Source organism: Falco naumanni, chromosome 8 (assembly GCF_017639655.2).
Source record: "Falco naumanni isolate bFalNau1 chromosome 8, bFalNau1.pat, whole genome shotgun sequence".
NCBI classification, from domain to species: Eukaryota; Metazoa; Chordata; class Aves; order Falconiformes; family Falconidae; genus Falco; species Falco naumanni.
Window position 1 is genome coordinate 51,530,454 of NC_054061.1, and position 16,862 is coordinate 51,547,315.

Genomic DNA, 16,862 nt, shown 5'->3' on the forward strand with positions numbered 1-16,862 from the left:
GGATTTGGTTTAGTTAACTTAAGATCAAGCGTTAATGGGGTTGTTGTAACTGTGGTGGTGGTAGGAACAGTGGTTAGCATGATTGTTATTTTGATCTTGTAAGTCAGAGCTGTTTTTGGGGATTCCTTTCCTAGGCATATTATAAAGATGGGCTCGGTTAAGGTAAAATTGTGCCAACATTCCCGTGAATTAAAGCACATGGCTGTATTTAGAAGGGTAAATTCCTTATCTACCTTTCTGACATTAATCAGGGTGTCTCCTGAAATCTTGGTGTTATCTTTTTCATTATACGTTTGACACCCTACTTTTATCCTATCTCCTAATTTTCCCCATAATCGGTCGACTTTGTGTACATCCTCCACGTCCCATTGATTCTTTTGGTACACCTCATTTTCAGAAAAAACCACCATAGCTAGTTTCGTCTTTGAGTCCACCTTTCCCATTATTCCAGTGTGTTTTTTCTGGGCATGATTCCAAGGCCAGTTATCAGGCTCTTGGTTGTAGGCAAGAGAGAGGGTACAAAAAAACACAAATGGTTTAAACCCACTATTGATCATTTTAGGAATCTAAACGTTCCTCATATATACATATAAATCTGTTTTGATCAAAAATATCTTTGTTTGAGTTGGGGCTTACCGATAACAAGTTGGGAAAGACTGGCCACTGGCTTAGTCCCAGACTCTTTTGTTCTATATTGTTTGTTGTGGTGCTCTTCCCATATAGTGGATCCACAACCGCCCAGGTTCACTTACTTGCCACCCACATTGTTCCCATTTGTCCGAGTAAATTTGAGTTTCAGTTCTTTTTTATCTGGGGTTACTCTCCACGAAGTTGCAGGGGCTTTCTTGATCCGGGTATGGTGAATCCAAGAATTCTGTCCCTCAACCTTGATTGCGGTGTAGGTGGTGAGTAGGACTTGAAAAGGTCCGGTCCATTGTGGTTCCAGGGTTTTATCTGCAAAACACTTAACGTATACATAGTCCCCTGGTTGTATATCGTGAACAGGTCCATCCAGACCCCTACTGCGTGTTCCCATCACATGCTTCTCAATTCTTATTAATTGTTTGTTTAGTGCCACCATATAGGAAGTCATTGTTTCTTCACCAATCTGTGAAGACGTCCCCTTTTGTACCCCATAGGGTCGTCCATACAAAATTTCAAATGGGCTAAGCCCCTCTTTTGCTCTTGGTCTAGTTCGAATTCGTGTAAGAGCTAATGGCAAAGACTGGGGCCAAGTTAGATTTGTTTCTTGACCTAACTTGACAATCTGTTGTTTGATTAGATGATTCATCTTTTCCACCTGGCCACTTGATTGTGGTCGGTATGGGGTATGTAATTGCCAATCTATTCCTAGATGGTGGCTGATCTGTTGCACTATTCTGGACACAAAATGTGGTCCTCTATCCGAGGACATTACCGCTGGGACTCCAAACCTAGGTATTATCTCTTGGAGCAGTATTTTGGTCACTTCCCGGGCTTTAGCAGTTCTGCACGGGAAGGCTTCTGGCCAACCTGAAAAGGTATCTGTTAGTACCAATAAATATCGATACCCCCCTTTTTTAGGAAGTTCCGAGAAATCAATCTGCCAATGTTGCCCTGGAACATTTCCTTTCCCAATTTTTCCCAACTTTGGCCCCTTAGTAATCTTAGGATTAGTCTGGAGACAAAGATCACATTGTTGGGTTACTTGTCTAATAGTAGTATACAAATTTCGTGCTATTATATTTTAGTGAGATCCTTGTATAGAGCTTCTGCCCCCCAGTGCCTTTTTCTATGTTCTTCCCGAACTACTGACCATACCATGTAGGAAGGAATCACTATTCTCCCGTGTGAGATTACAGCCCACCCTTCCTCATTATATGATCCCTCTAGGTCAGAAATCAGTTTGCGATCTTCTTTAGTATAGTTTGGTTTACCTTCTAGAGATATTTGTCCATCGGGTATTAGCGCACCCTCTACCTTGATTGCTTTTCTGGCTGCCTGTTTTGCTTCCCTGTCCGCCAGTTCATTTCCTCTTTCTAATTCTGTGCTCACTTTCTGGTGTGCCTTGATGTGCATAATTGCCACCCTTTCAGGAAGCTGGACCGCATTTAGGAGTTTCAAAATTTCTTCCGCATGTTTGATGATTTTTCCTTGGGAGTTTAACAGTCCCCTTTCTTTCCATATTGCTCCATGAGCATGTACCACTCCAAAGGCATATTTAGAATCAGTCCAAACATTTATAGGTTTTCCCTGAGCTCTCTCCAGAGCTCGAGTAAGGGCTATGATTTCAGCCTTCTGTGCCGAAGTGTCAGCTGGTAGCGGTCCCGATTCTATCACTTCTTCAGAGGTTGTAACAGCATATCCGGAATGTCGCTTTCCATTCAGCATATAGCTGCTCCCATCCGTGAACCAATGTTCAGCTCCATTAATAGGAACATCCTTGAGATCTGTCCTACTAGAATAAGTGGCTTCGATTGTTTCTAGACAGTCATGATCGACTGATTCGCCAACATTCCCATTAAGAAATGAGGCCGGATTGACGATGTTTGTAGTCACGATCTCAACATCATCTTGTTCCACCATTATGGCCTGGTATTTTAGGAATCTCTGTGGGGAGAGCCAATGCCCCCCTTTTGTTTCAAGGACTGCAGACACTGTGTGGGATACTAAGACAGTCATTTTCTGGCCCAAGGTAAACTTCCGGGCCTCCTGGATGTTTAGGATGACAGCTGCTACTGCTCTCAGGCAACCAGGCCACCCTTTTGCAGTGGCATCCAGCTGTTTAGAGAAGTACGCCACTGCCCGTCTGTATGGTCCCAAATCTTGTGCCAGTATTCCTAATGCCATTCCCTGTTTCTCATGGGAAAATAGGAAAAATGGCTTACTCACATCAGGAAGTCCTAGTGCTGGTGCCGACATTAAGGCTTTCTTCAGTTCATGGAAAGCTTTGTCTGATTCAGCATCCCACTGAAGATCCTTCTGATTAGCTGCTATCAGGGAATATAATGGTTTAACAAGCAAGCCATAATTACATATCCAAAGCCTGCACCATCCTGTCATTCCCAGAAATGTCTGCAGTTCCTTTACAGTTCGTGGTCGGGGGGCTTGGCATATGGCTTCTTTTCGGGCCTTCCCTAGGACCCGTTGTCCGGCACTGATCTCGTACCCTAGGTATGTGACTTGTTGTAACACCACCTGTGCCTTCTTCTTAGAAACCCGATATCCTTGTAGTCCCAGAAAGTTCAGCAGGCTCACAGTCCAAATAATACAAGATTCTTCAGTTCTGGTTGCAATAAGAAGATCGTCTACATATTGTAACACTTTCCCTTCTCCTGGTGGTGGTTCCCATAACTCCAAATCCTTTGCTAATTGGTTTCCAAAAATTGTGGGGCTATTTTTAAACCCCTGTGGCAACACCGTCCATGTGAGCTGGGTCTTTCGACCGCTTCTGGGATTTTCCCATTCAAAAGCAAAAATTCTTTGGCTGGCTTCATGGAGAGGGAGGCAAAAGAAGGCATCTTTTAAGTCTAAAACTGTGAACCAAGCTAGGTCAGGTGTCAGGGTGGTTAGTAAGGTATAGGGGTTAGCTACTACAGGATACAGATCCTCTGTTATTTTGTTAATGGCCCTTAAATCTTGAACTATCCTATAAGACCCATCAGGTTTTTTAACTGGGAGGATAGGTGTGTTAAATTCTGACTCACATTCTTTTAGTAGTTTTAATTCTATGAATCGCTCTATATTTGGACGAATTCCTTCCCTATCTTCCCTTTTCAGTGGGTATTGTTTAATTCTTATCGCACCCTGTCCTTCCTTTAATTTTACTATAACAGGTGATGCATTCTTGGCACGCCCCGGCATGTCAATTGCCCATACTCCGGGATATACCTGATCAATAATTCTGGTATCAATTTCCCTTTTTATAGGAGTACTGGCCAAAGATAGGCTCATAACCTGTATGTATTGATGATCATTTACCTCCAGAGTAACTTCCCCTTTTTTAAATTTGATTGTTGCCTCCAATTGTTCTAATAAGTCCCTACCAAGAAGGGCCTTTGGGGAATTTGGCATAAATAGGAATTTATGGATCCCCATTTGTTTTCCCAACTTATATTTTAAAGGTTTACAAAAATAAGCCTTTTCAGTTTGGCCAGTTGCACCCTTTACTGAAACATAGTCATTTCCCAAAGGCATTAAAGCTTGGTTCAAAACCGAATAGGTAGCTCCTGTGTCTATTAAAAATTCCACCTCCTCCTGTTCTTCTCCTAATTTTATTTTTACTAATGGGTCGGCTAGTCAATTTTCTTCTTCCATGTGAGCTATTGTTTTCCCTTGATTACTGCGCCATTTAGTATTTTCTTGATGTCGGCGTTCAGGGCATTCGTTTTTCCAGTGTCCTGTCCTTTTGCATATTGCACACTGATTCCTACCCAGGGGTGTTAGCCCACGCCTTGATTTAACTTTAGATTTTTGATTCTCATTTTCTCTTACTACTGCTAATATTTTCTTTTGGTCCTGCTTGTAACCTTCTTCTCGATTACTAAATATTCTCCATGCTTCCTCTACTAATTTTTCCAAGTCTCTGTTTTCAGGAGGTCTCAATTTTTGCAGCTTGCGCCTAATATCCCCCTGTGATTGTCCTAAAAAGAGGGATATTAGTTGCTGTGCGCCCACCTCCGAATTTGGGTCCAGAGACGTGTGCCGGCGCATTGCATCTCTTATCCTGTCTAAGAATTCTGAAGGTGTTTCAGAGGGACCCTGTCTAACCTCATATAACGCTGCCCAATTTATTGTTCTAGGAATTGCTTTCTCCATTCCTCTGAATATCCATTCCTGGTATGCCTGTAATCTTCCCATTTCAGCGGCGCGGTTTGGGTCCCATTCTGGGTCCGACAAAGGAAACCATTCTCTATAATTATCTCCCTTTATATTATAGTGTTCCTTTGCGAGATCCCCCGCTGTTTTTATGACCAATTGCTTTTCAGTTTCAGTCAAACAATCTAATAATAATTGTATATCACTCCAGTCAGGATTGTGCTGTTTTATCAGAAATTTAAAATTCTGTGCCGTCTTTATCGGATCATTACGGTATTCTCGGGCAGCCTCTTTCCATTCTCTCAGATCAGCGCCCGTGAATGGAACTTTTATTTTCATTGTTCCTCCGTCCGGATTCACGGCTTCTCGGAGGGGTGCCTGTAAAACAGACTTCTGTCTGGTGCGTGAAGACACCGGACTATTTGGAGCCGTAATGGCAGTTTTTGTGTTTCCTTGTGTGGCCCCGGGTGTTTGGCTTTCTTTATAAATGACTTGTGGAATTTCTTCCTCTTGTTCGCCTGGGGGTGGACTGGGAGCCCCGGCCGAACCTTGTCTCTCCACTCTATAAGGTGGATTAAATAAATCATTTAATTCGGGCTCTTGTTCTCCGTTTAATTTGATACACCTTTGTCCAATACTACATGCTGAGCAACATCTTTTCAACTTTCCTTTACGCTCCCTCCTATCCTCTCTTTCTAGTGCTAGTACCATAGGATCCCGAGGGGGTACTAAGCCGCAGTCCTTTTGCCACTCAGGTTTGTCCCGGAGGACGAAGAACATGTCTGCATATGATACTTCATCCCACTTTCCCTCTCTCCTCAGAAACAACATTAATTGCAGGAGAGTGTTATAATCTAACGTTCCTCCCTCCTGAGGCCATTTCGCATCACTCTCCAATTTATACAAAGGCCACCACTGATTACAATATTTAATCAATTTTCTTCTATTTTCGGTACCACCATGTCCTACGATATCACTCCAATGTTTTAATATACAACCCAAAGGCGATTTTTCACAGGGCTTACTCCTTCCATTTCCCATTTTGCAATTTTAATCACTTTTTCTCCGGCCGCCTTAGCCACCCAAGGTCGGAAACACAGATAGAGCTCCTTACTTGTTTTGCACTCAAACGCGCGTCTCAAGCACTCTTGCACTCACACTCAGTCAAAATAATTAAGCTATACACGGAAAATCAAAATGCGCATCTCAATCACACCATTCACACTCTCCGGGCAGCCCGCAATTACACAAGCAGTATGTTATACGGTACCGTGCACTTATGTACAACTTTTAGGAACACTGACAGTTCACAAAATATGCATTTCAATGAACAATTGCCAAAAAACAAACAACAAACAAAACCCAATTTTTCCTGGTCTTAAGCAGAGTGTTAAGTTTTCCGCAATTTGCCACGAATTACCAGAATATTATTATTTTTCAACATACATTTCATAACTCCAAGTTTTGAACATGTAACAAGACAACACACAGAACAAACAAGACACAGAGCGCTATTTCAGTTGTTATATTCTAGGAATTCCCCAATTCTTAAGACAACCCAATGGAAGTTTTTAGCTTCCCCCTTTTTTCCTACGCAAAAGTTTCCCTTTTACTTTTGCTAAGAGGTCCCTCTTGTTCCTGTGAGATTCCGCCTTATTCCGTCCCGCCCCCCGCTTTCCGTCACGAGGCCTCCGGGCTTTTAGGAATGGCAGTAACCTCGGGTTTGCTCGATCTGCCCTCAAGATCGCTAGCGGCCACCCCTTGGTCAGCAAACCCCCTCCCAAGGTACCTTTCCTCCTGGGGACTACGCTGCGCGCCGGACGTCTCCGTGCGTCTCACCAGCCGCCCCGTTACTAAACATACCGTTTTATCCGCGGATCCAGGGGTTCTCTTCTGCTCCCGGGTGAACAGCTGAGAAGAGGAGGCTCCTCCGAGGAAATCTCCCGGGGCGCGCCTAGGAGCGTCCGCTCCGCAGCTGGTCCCTCAGCCGAGCAGAAATCCTCCTGCCTGGCTCGCCAAAACTGACGTGCGGAATTAGACTCTATAACTCGAAAGTTATAAAGTAGGTATGTTTATTGCGCGCAGATGCACGGGGGATCGCTCCTCCACAAGCGTGCATACCCGAAGTGACGAACCATCCCACATTTATACAATGAAACAAATGAATATTCAATTAGCGCCTATACATATTTGTTACCTAAACCCCGCTTCGTATGTTAATTAGCTTATCAGTCCGTTTCCTGGAATGTGGTGGTCTTGCAGGTTTGTAGGTGAGTCATGTTCTTGTGACCATCCCATCTTCTCCAGCAAGGAGACTTAGCACTCCCTCCCTCTAGATAGCATTTGAATGTCTCTCATCTTCTCTCATTCTCTTTTAAATAGCCCCTTTGTTAGAGAAAGAAGGGCAGGCGTCTCCCCGTCTCCCCTTTGTTAGAGGAGAGGGGCAGGCGTCTCCTCAAAAACTGTAGTTGTCTCCTCAGAGCTGTGTGCCTGTGTGACCAGACACCGCACCCATGACTAGTCACCATACCCACATTCCTTGAGCAGACATATACAATCACAGTCGGTGTTAAGCGTCCCCATTTCACACTATTTCTTCATATCAGTACGAAAGAGATGGGAACACAGCGAGCAAGGTCTTGGAGCAAAAGCTTCAGTCTGACAGCCATGGCCTTGTCAGCAAGTGTTTGTCCAGTGTATTCTCCTTCAGGTATAGCTCCTGCAGGAAGCAGCAAATGACTACATCGGACCTCGTCAAGTCAGTTTTATTTAGATTTACTCTTTAATACCTATAGTTTAGCACCAGGATATTTTCTCCCTAGTTTTCCCTTCTTTTTTCTGTATTAATTCTACTAGCATTTGAGGTTAACAGACAATGACTAAGTGGATTCCTCACAGGTTGTTCACTCTGCTGCTGTTATCCTGTCACACTTTAATTAAACTATCTAACCAAAATCTGATATGAATCCTACTAAAACAATGAATAGGTGTGCATTGGCTGTGCAGTTTTGGATTGTGCCCTGAATTGTGTTTGAGCTCATTAATGTAGATTTGAGCGGTTTTTTCAATTGCACCTGTGCCTTGAAACCCAGGGGAAAACGAATAGAAGTAAGGACAAATAAAAGATGCCTTTCCAGAAAATCATTTGTGTATGTTTGTAAACTACTGCAAGCAGAAGACACACTGAAATAAGGAACACGAAGCAGCTATTAATCTCTGCAAACACATCCCGGTTTACTTCAATGCCACTTCCCTGCTTTGTCTTCATATCCTTTCAGCTCTTCTTTCTCTACAAAACAGGTCTCGCTTTGCCAGCTTAGCAAAAACCTTTCCCTCTAATGCCCTCAGCTGGCACTTGCTGCACCTGCCCTCTGCTCTTCATTCCTCCTGGCCAACAAGAGCTGTACAGGGGAGAAGTACTCACCCGCTTAACAGACAAGTAGGCTAAAGCCCCATGAAAACAGGAGGGACAGCAGCAATTGTGTGACATTTTTGCCTGTCCATGCAGCCCCATTTGGAAATGTTTAAAGGCATTTAAATGTTTAAAGGCAAAGGGTGGTGACTTTCTGCCTTTACTCCTCAGACACGCCCTGGGATTCCTTCGTGAGTTTAGGCAAGCTGTTTCTGTCTCCACATCTCCATCTCCCTGTTTGCAATGGGAGATATTGCTATGAGGATGCATTTGAGAACATTAAACTCTACACTGATGGGGACTGAGACATGAACTCATATCCTGACCAGTCTGATATGGCTTCTGTATCCAAACAATCCAAAGACTGGGATCACCAGGGCACAGTGTTCAGCCTCCCAAGGGTATGGGGGTATAAGCAGCCTTAAGGGATGCAGCTGAGTGTTCAGTACTGTCATTTCCTGACATGTCTTTGCTCTGCTCTACTTGCCTATGAACTCCCCGTTTTGCCTTTGCTCCAGGCCCATCTTTCTCCATGCCCTGGTCCCACTCCGGTTTCTTGGCCTTTTGTGGCCTGCTTTGGTGCAGTCCACCGTTTCTCCAGCTTCCCAATCAGAGGCATTGACCTGATTCTGGCCTCAGGAGATTGCTCACTCTCCCTGTGAAGCCTTTAATACAGCAGACAAGAGGAATATCTGTACTCTGAGAGGCAGCTCAGCACAGAGATCCTCTAGCCAGAGCAAATCCTGCCAGCTTTGGACTGTAATACGGACGCCTCAGTGCTGTGCAGCACTTACCTACTTCTGGCACCATGCTAACAGCCATCCTGCACCCACAGCCTAGGTCAGTCCTTCTGCAGAGCAGCACAACTGTGCAAAGCCAATTCAGGGATTTCTCACCAGGCACTGCTTGCATACAATATAGATATAGCCTATGTGAGCCTCCTGCTGGGCAACTAATACTGTAGGAACACAATACTGAAGCTGGAGAGATCAGTGAACAGATGTTATACAGCAATGACTTCCAGCCCCTACTCCCCTGGAAAGGTTTGGACAGAGACACCCGAAACTGATCTCTTCTAGAAGTCTGAGATGCCAGAGCTTTCACAAATGTGATCTGCTGATTTTACTTTAAAAAAATGTCTCTAACAACTGGCTATTGCTAGTTGTTGTTACTAGAAACTTGGTCATGTTTTCCCCTCAGAAGTTACAGCCAGACCTTCAGTGTCTGCCTCTGTACTCCTCTACAGCAACTCTTCATCTTAATGCTAATTTAATTAGCAAATAGGAAAGGGGGAAAAGAAGCAAGATTTTGTTGCTGCTGCATTCCTGAGGTCTCTGGCTGATGCTGTAGCCATTCAGGTGCAGCTGCAGTCAGATATGTTAGAGCAGTTTTAAGGCTCTTTTTCTCTGTGGTATGACGAATAAGAGCATAAATGTAACCCACAGGTATACTTTCCCCATAGCTCACAATTCCTATACAAATCCTGTCCTAAAAGCTAAAATCCTCTTTACTCCATAAAGCCATCGTTGTACTCGTGTTCACAGTACATCCAAGAACATAATCAACCATTTTGTAAATCCTGAATAGCATGTGCTATAATAGTCTCAGCCTTTTTCATTTCAGCTTCTATTGTTAAGAGCATAAATAAAAAGAAGGGGAAAAAAAGGCTGACAGAATTTACAAGGGATCTAGCAAAATAAAAATGATGCCTTTGATGTTCATGGAGATGAACCGCTTAAGTGATCAAGGAACATGACTGCCTTGTCCAGAGGATTCTCTACAGTGTCACCTGTAAGAGAGCAAGTAATGGCATCTTTTGGTACTTAACACATCCCTTATGAGCAAAGCCTAAGGAATCTAGCTTTATGCAACTGTGTTACAAGATACCAAGGAGAAAAACTTCAGCCCTCTGCACACATGTATGTCCCAGTATCTTCTATTCCACAAACTAGACTGAGCTATTAATCATAGTAATCATCAGCACTTAACGTCAGGGAAACTGTAGTCCAGGTATCTATGAAGTCAACATGCTGTAATACCTTCCCATCTTCAGCCCTTTGCAAGAGCCCCCTTGTATGGCTTCCTGAACAGCGTCTATTCCAGCAGGAGAGCATGTTTCTGGCTGTAATATTCCACTGAAATCTCCCTACTGTGACTTGCATTTGAGTGATTGTTCTGTGTCATATCTAATATCTACCTGTCCCTATGGCCCTTCCTATCTGGTATATTGTACTTTCCCCACCGTGGCTATTATGGCGAAGAGCAGGCTAAAAGCTCCCAGTTACATTAATGCTGGCCTGACAGCACCTGAAAGCCCCCCCCAGAAGAATACTGTTCCCTCCTCGCTGATGTGTAAGTAAAGAGAGAAATCATGACACTGAACACTTCTCACCCCGAAACTGGAAAGGGTCAAAGAAACCTCACACTTTTCATGCAGTGGTATCACACTTGTTTATCTTGCATTAAACACTTCATATTTAGAATACGCTAAGTGAGAAGAAAACCAGTTCAGCTGTACGTGCAGGAGATGGCTATCAAGAGTCTGTGTTTGCACAAGCCACCAGCACCCCTTGCTGGAGTGTGTGCCTGTGCATCACTACCCTCTCCCGGGCAGATCTGCCCCTAAACAAACACGGAGCCCTGGTTGCCAAAACTCAGCAGAACAGTTAATTTTGCTTTGCCTCAGACATTGAAGTAATATGATCGTCCACTTACTGTTGCCCTCATGCTTTCAGTAACCTCACTGAGCAACACAGTGACACCTGAGCTACTTCTAAAGGAGTAAGAATTTTTTGAAATATAATTAAACAGGATACAGGTAGCTCATTAGGATTAGAAGTCCACATATCAAGAACTCTGAGTAATCAAATGGATGTAACATAAATTAAATTTGCTCTGATTATGCAAAGTTACCTTAACTAAGATATTTAAGCTAGCCTATTTCAAGTGTGGCTGCATTTCAGCCTCCAAAGATTGCAGCTTCTGCTGGCTAATCTGCTCTCAATCACCTTGTTACAGTGACAGATCACAAGTGCAGAAAACCAAGGAGGTGGCAAAAGAGTCAACCAACATGTTTCAGGATGTCACCTTGTGCTTTCAAGTTTCCTCCTGGGTGCTTTCAAAAATTCCCCTTGAAATACTCCTTTGTGCATATCTATGTATCTCTATATCTACATCTGCAGTGTGTTTGCTTACATCTGTTTGCATGTGCAGGCACTCTCTTCTCTGATCATCCAATCCCTGCACACAGCAATACCATCATGCCACTTACTCTCTACACTTCCTTCTCGAAGTAGGACTCTTCCATGGTACAAATCCTGTCAGCTTCCTTTCCCAATCTTCTGTTCTGGCTAATGCTTTCTGCGGACACCTGGTGAGCTGTTCCTCACCTCTGGCCAGCAAGAAAACAACCTTCTTTACAGCCTGCTGCTGGCTGTTCATCTTATTGAGGTGCTTCTGGGATGCCTTAGGCCCACCAGGTTGCCACAGCCTTCACTGTCTCAGAGAAGACCTTAAGTCCAAGGTGTATTTGCCTTTCATCCTCTCAAACCCACTGAACAGTTGTTTGCTGAATGGTATCTCATGGGAATGTGCTTGAAACGCCTGCTGTCAGCTCCCCCTACTCTGAGACAGCAGGCACTCACAGCTCAGCCCCGTGGCCTCTCTCCAGCTCCATGACTGCTGCTGGCTGAGCCACAGCTGGGGAGAGGGCACAACACAGAGCAGCCCAAGATACACATCTCTTAGCCTTGTCCACCCAGCAGCCTCTCCCAACTGAAGCCTTGCTAGGGTGGGCGAGAAGGTATTGTGACAGGTCTGCATTTGTGCCTCAAAGAACTGGCTGAGCACAGAAATGCAGCACATCGGGACTTCTCAAAAAGACACTGCAGCACTTCCCTGCCTAGGCACAAGACTGATGCTGGACTGAAGCCACTATGGCAGGTACAGTCTAAAAGCTGCACTGCCATGAGTGCTCTCTGTGTTAGTCTGCCAGATACTAACAGGGGTATGAGGGGGCTTATTTCCTCAGAGGAAGCTGTGAAGATAAATCCAGCCATGACAGAGAGGTGCTCAGATACAGAAGAAATTGCAGCTACAGCATTTCATTATCTGAGTGTCTCTGAAAGCCATGTGTAATTTCCTAAGTAGATAAACTCCGTCCTTCTACTTTTGCCAGTGATGGAAAAAGGTGCATTATTGTCATCAGTGCCACTTTACTTCCCATCTGTTTCCGCAGGAATTGCCCAAGATACCGTGTTTCACTGACTGCTCAAGCCGTGAGCTCCCTCTAGCATCAAAAAGGATTAATGCAGTTGGTACCTTTGCCATCCTGAAGGAACAGAAAGCAAATGTATCAGTAAGATGAGGGAATTCTACACCTTTCCTTAATTTTTGACAAAAAAAAAGAAAAAAAAAAAAGGTCCTTGAAGTTAGTTGTGTGCACACAGTTAAGCACTGGCACCCTAAGAATTACGAAGGGAAAAGGCAGGATCTTATTTTACATCCTTACCCATGAAACGCAGGTACAAATTGCAGAAGTCCACCCTCATCATCAGCTTTCACAGGAGAACAGTGTAAGCTGGCAAGATGGCAATTCTGGCTGTAAAGATTTCTATGGAGGGAGACCACAGCGCTCATTGCAAAAAAGAGCTCTGTCACCAAGGAGATAAAAAGAGGAGACCAGAAAACAATGAACTTAGATAATAGTGCGGTGAAATAATCCTTTAGAGTATCTCAGGCCACAGTATTCAGGCTGGATTTTTAAAACTCTTTTTCTTTACTCATTACTTACATTTTGTAGTATTTGGGAGCAAAACAGAGGATTCTTTTGGCTGTGCAAGAGCTCCTCTTCCTTAAGACTACCTAAACGGTGTCCCTCGAGTGAATTATGTGAGTGGGAAAGCGGTCCCCCGCTAGTGTTTAGATCTTACATCTAGAGTGTTGGCAAGTCTCCTTTCCCAGACTGAGGGAAAGAAGAAGAGGTGCAGCCGACACCTTTTTCATGGCATTTGGGAGTGGTTTTAGAAGTGGGAGGTGACAAGCACAAATGTGTTAAAGCCTGTATGCTCTACTGACTACAGTATTTGTGCTGTACCAAGGTCCCAGGCAGCCTCACTCTGTAGCTGAGTAATTCTCTCAAAACACAGAGGGAGCAAAGAGTGTCAAACAGAATGAGGCAAAACTCCTGACAAGAGAGGGGCAAGGTCAAATGGATCTGCAGCTATACATAGGTGCTGACCAAAACTGCAAGCCAAAATAATATGTAGAAGCAACACCGATCTTTATAATAGTGCTCACTAGTCAAGGGAGACAGTTCCTGCTCCCCTGTTCAGGAGAAAGCCATAATCTGTGGTCCAGGCAGGCATTGCAGGTTTCAGCTGTCTGTGACACTTCCCAAGGACTCCTCTACACTCATGTCTGGTGTCCTGTCTTTGATATCAAAGCCTTGTCCTTGACATACATCACATGTCCGTCAGTGAAAGAGGATTCCTTCATACTACCATTGTTCCACAAAGATCAAGCACCTCTTAAACTCACTACAAAGTTTCAGTTTTGAAGAGGCTGTTAGTGGAAGAAAAACGTGTCTCTACTAAACCCAAACTGGCGCAGTCTTGCTGGGAGGGTCACAGACTTCATTCCATGCTGCAAGTTGCAGAATAAGTAGCACTGCAAGTACTGGAATCTCTGATTCTCCTTTCATGTAGTCTGAGATGCTTTATCTTCATGGACTCGTGTTGTGATCAGAGTCCCAATGACCCACATACAAGGAAAATCTCTTGTGCCTATTCTTAGGAAAAGAACAGAATGGTGCTGAGCAGAGAGACTGGAAGTGGAGCAAGTGTCCTCCTGCTTCCCCCTCCCTTTTGCCAAGGCAGGGAAAAAGACAGAAAGGGTGAAGTGCAGGGAAACCAGCTGATGTGGAGATGCAGGTCAGGTCAGGCACAAGTCCAGCAGTGCAGATGCTCCAGAAGAAGTGGTGCCCAGTAATGTTGGTATTTCTTAATGCTCATCTACATTTAGAACTTTGGTGCTGTCTCTCCTTCATTCATTGCTACTTTTTGTGATGTCTTAGATGCACCACCTCATCTCTTGTCTATGACTGCATGGGCCACCCCATTGCAATCCCTCTCGACCTGTTTGCAGAACAAAGCAATGCCTAAATACTAGCTGATACAAGCTGAAAACGTCTTTTTGATGTTGGCTGGAGAAAACAGCAGTCACTAATGATTCACAAACCATTCAGACTCTTTCCTATGGTCTGACTTCACATTCACTGAAGTAAGACTATCATTGACCACAGGTGTTACTAATTTTATCAAATTTTCTTAAAATCAAATATTTAATCAGAACAAAACATCTAATTCTTCTATAATGCATGTCAGACTTGAAACAGACTGAATTCTATATTCTCTACTCAAAAGTTAAAAAAAAAACCAAATTGCCGAGTACGTGACTAATTTATAATGTAGATTTGAATGACCAACTGCTTGGCACAGAAGCAGGAATACAAGTTAACAGCCATGCTGTTTAAAATTCTTTCAACAGACAAACAAGTTAGCTAACATTTCAGGAAATATGTATTTTTAAATGACTGCCTTTGTAAAACAGCTGTACATACTATCAACAGTTTCTAAGGTTCTTGTCTCATCAAGCTGTCACATGAACGCAAGCTATTTGCTTTTTACAGGATGACTGAAAATGGCTTTGTGCCAACAGTTGCTTATAGGAAGTTATTATCAACAAATGACTGAACCTGATAAAAAAATATTTAATGATTATATGTGTATGCGTTGTGTGAGGCTACACACACACACAAATGTCCTTTTTTTGCAGCCTCCAGAAGTATAGCTACTTCCTAAATTTGCTGTCTCTTGATGCGGACAGAGCAACCTGCTGCACAAAGAACCAGCAACATTTAGAACTGTTACTGATGTTGTCTGAGCAGAGAGCACTGATCCAACACCCACCTCCTTTCATAACCTGTTGGACTAAGCGGTCATTGCCCCCGCAAGCCAAGAACCAGAGAATGGACAGTCTGGGATAAAACATATCTTCTCAAACAGCCTGAAGGAGGACTGGGAAAGTACGTTCTCACTCCAAGTGCTACAGGAATAGCTGAATGACCTAGAGGAGTTCAACTAGCTGCCATCACCAAGCTCTCACCTCTGTTTTCTGTTGCAGTGCTGCTCACTAATTTCTCCTAGAAATCTTTTGATCTAATATAGGAACCACCAGAAGAAAAACAGGGCTCACATCCATCTTCTGTTTCCTTCCTTGTTCTCTCATCTGCCAGATATAGGGATAAGGGTTGTGTCCCTTGCCAATGCTCAACAGCTCTTGAACTATTTTTCCAAACAGCAGCACTTTCAGCCTGTCTCTTTTGCTTGACCCTGTAGATGCCGAAAAATTTTCAATACGGCATAGATCCTGTAATTATTATTGTCAGTTATCTACTGCCACTCAAACCAAATAAAAAATAAAAGCCAGCAGAAATGTTTTTGATACCTCACTCTGTGCTAATTCTCTAATCCTGCCTGACACTGTTTGTCCCAGTATTAGTGATAATGTCATAAATGCAGACTAGAAGTTCAAGATGTGAATTAGCAATGAGAACACACCATCCAAAACCCCCAAATTTGCTTTCTTTCCTCATACAATATACTAAAACACCAAATAAAGTAAATATAGATAAAGAGAGAAAATTAAAAATGAAAACCCCCAAAAGAATGATGCTTTTTATCCTAGTGGTTTAAGGCAATGTTAACACTCCTTTCTGGCACAAATGAATCAGACTGCTAGCCCATTTAGTCAAACTGTCACGGGAAGTTGCTAGTACTGGTTTATTTCAGGATGAAGTGCAAGGGATGTTACCCTCCACAGATCCTCAAAGAATATGCCATTATTTTTTATCCCCATCAGTTCATGGTTAGCTTGTACTCGCTACGCTAAAGGTTTTGATTGCTTCAGCTTATAAACCAGTAACATAACTATGGATAGTCTAAATTGTCATTCTAAATAATGTTTCACTTCAATACTACTTTGTGGACGTATCCTTTGCAGATTAACAATGTATTTGGAAGGAATTACTTCTTTTTCTCCAATTTAAATCATTGTTTTAACTTTTTTATTGGAAGTCTCTTTTTCAAAAGGAATGGAGGAAATGTCAGTTTATCTTCTTTGTAGTACACACACTGTTGTGTGTACTTTTATCATTCTGAGAATGAACACAGCAAGAAAAACTTCCTCATGTTTCCTATTAGTGTGCTTTAAAGCAATTCAGGAAGCTGTCTTTAGAAGTGAAACTTTCCAGAAGGATGTATCAGTTAATGCTAGTTTTTGTCAAACCTCTCTTGAAACCTTGTTAACCTTTATAACATTATACACAAAAGTTAATGTTTTTGTGAGTGTGGAGGTGGCTCCAGTGCCTCTTCAGAAATTCTGTCCACTCAAAACTCAATACAGTTCCAGTTTCCCTACCTGAAGCCATTTCTGCTGCAGTCAGGAAACTATAGCTCATTTGAAAACAGTCACTTCATTGCGAAAAACTGCTCCTAAAGAAATGGGAATTCATCAATTCCAAAAGAGAAACACAGATAAAAGAGTGAATCTAGAACATGAAGTTACTCTCAAATTCTTCTCATAATTACCAATA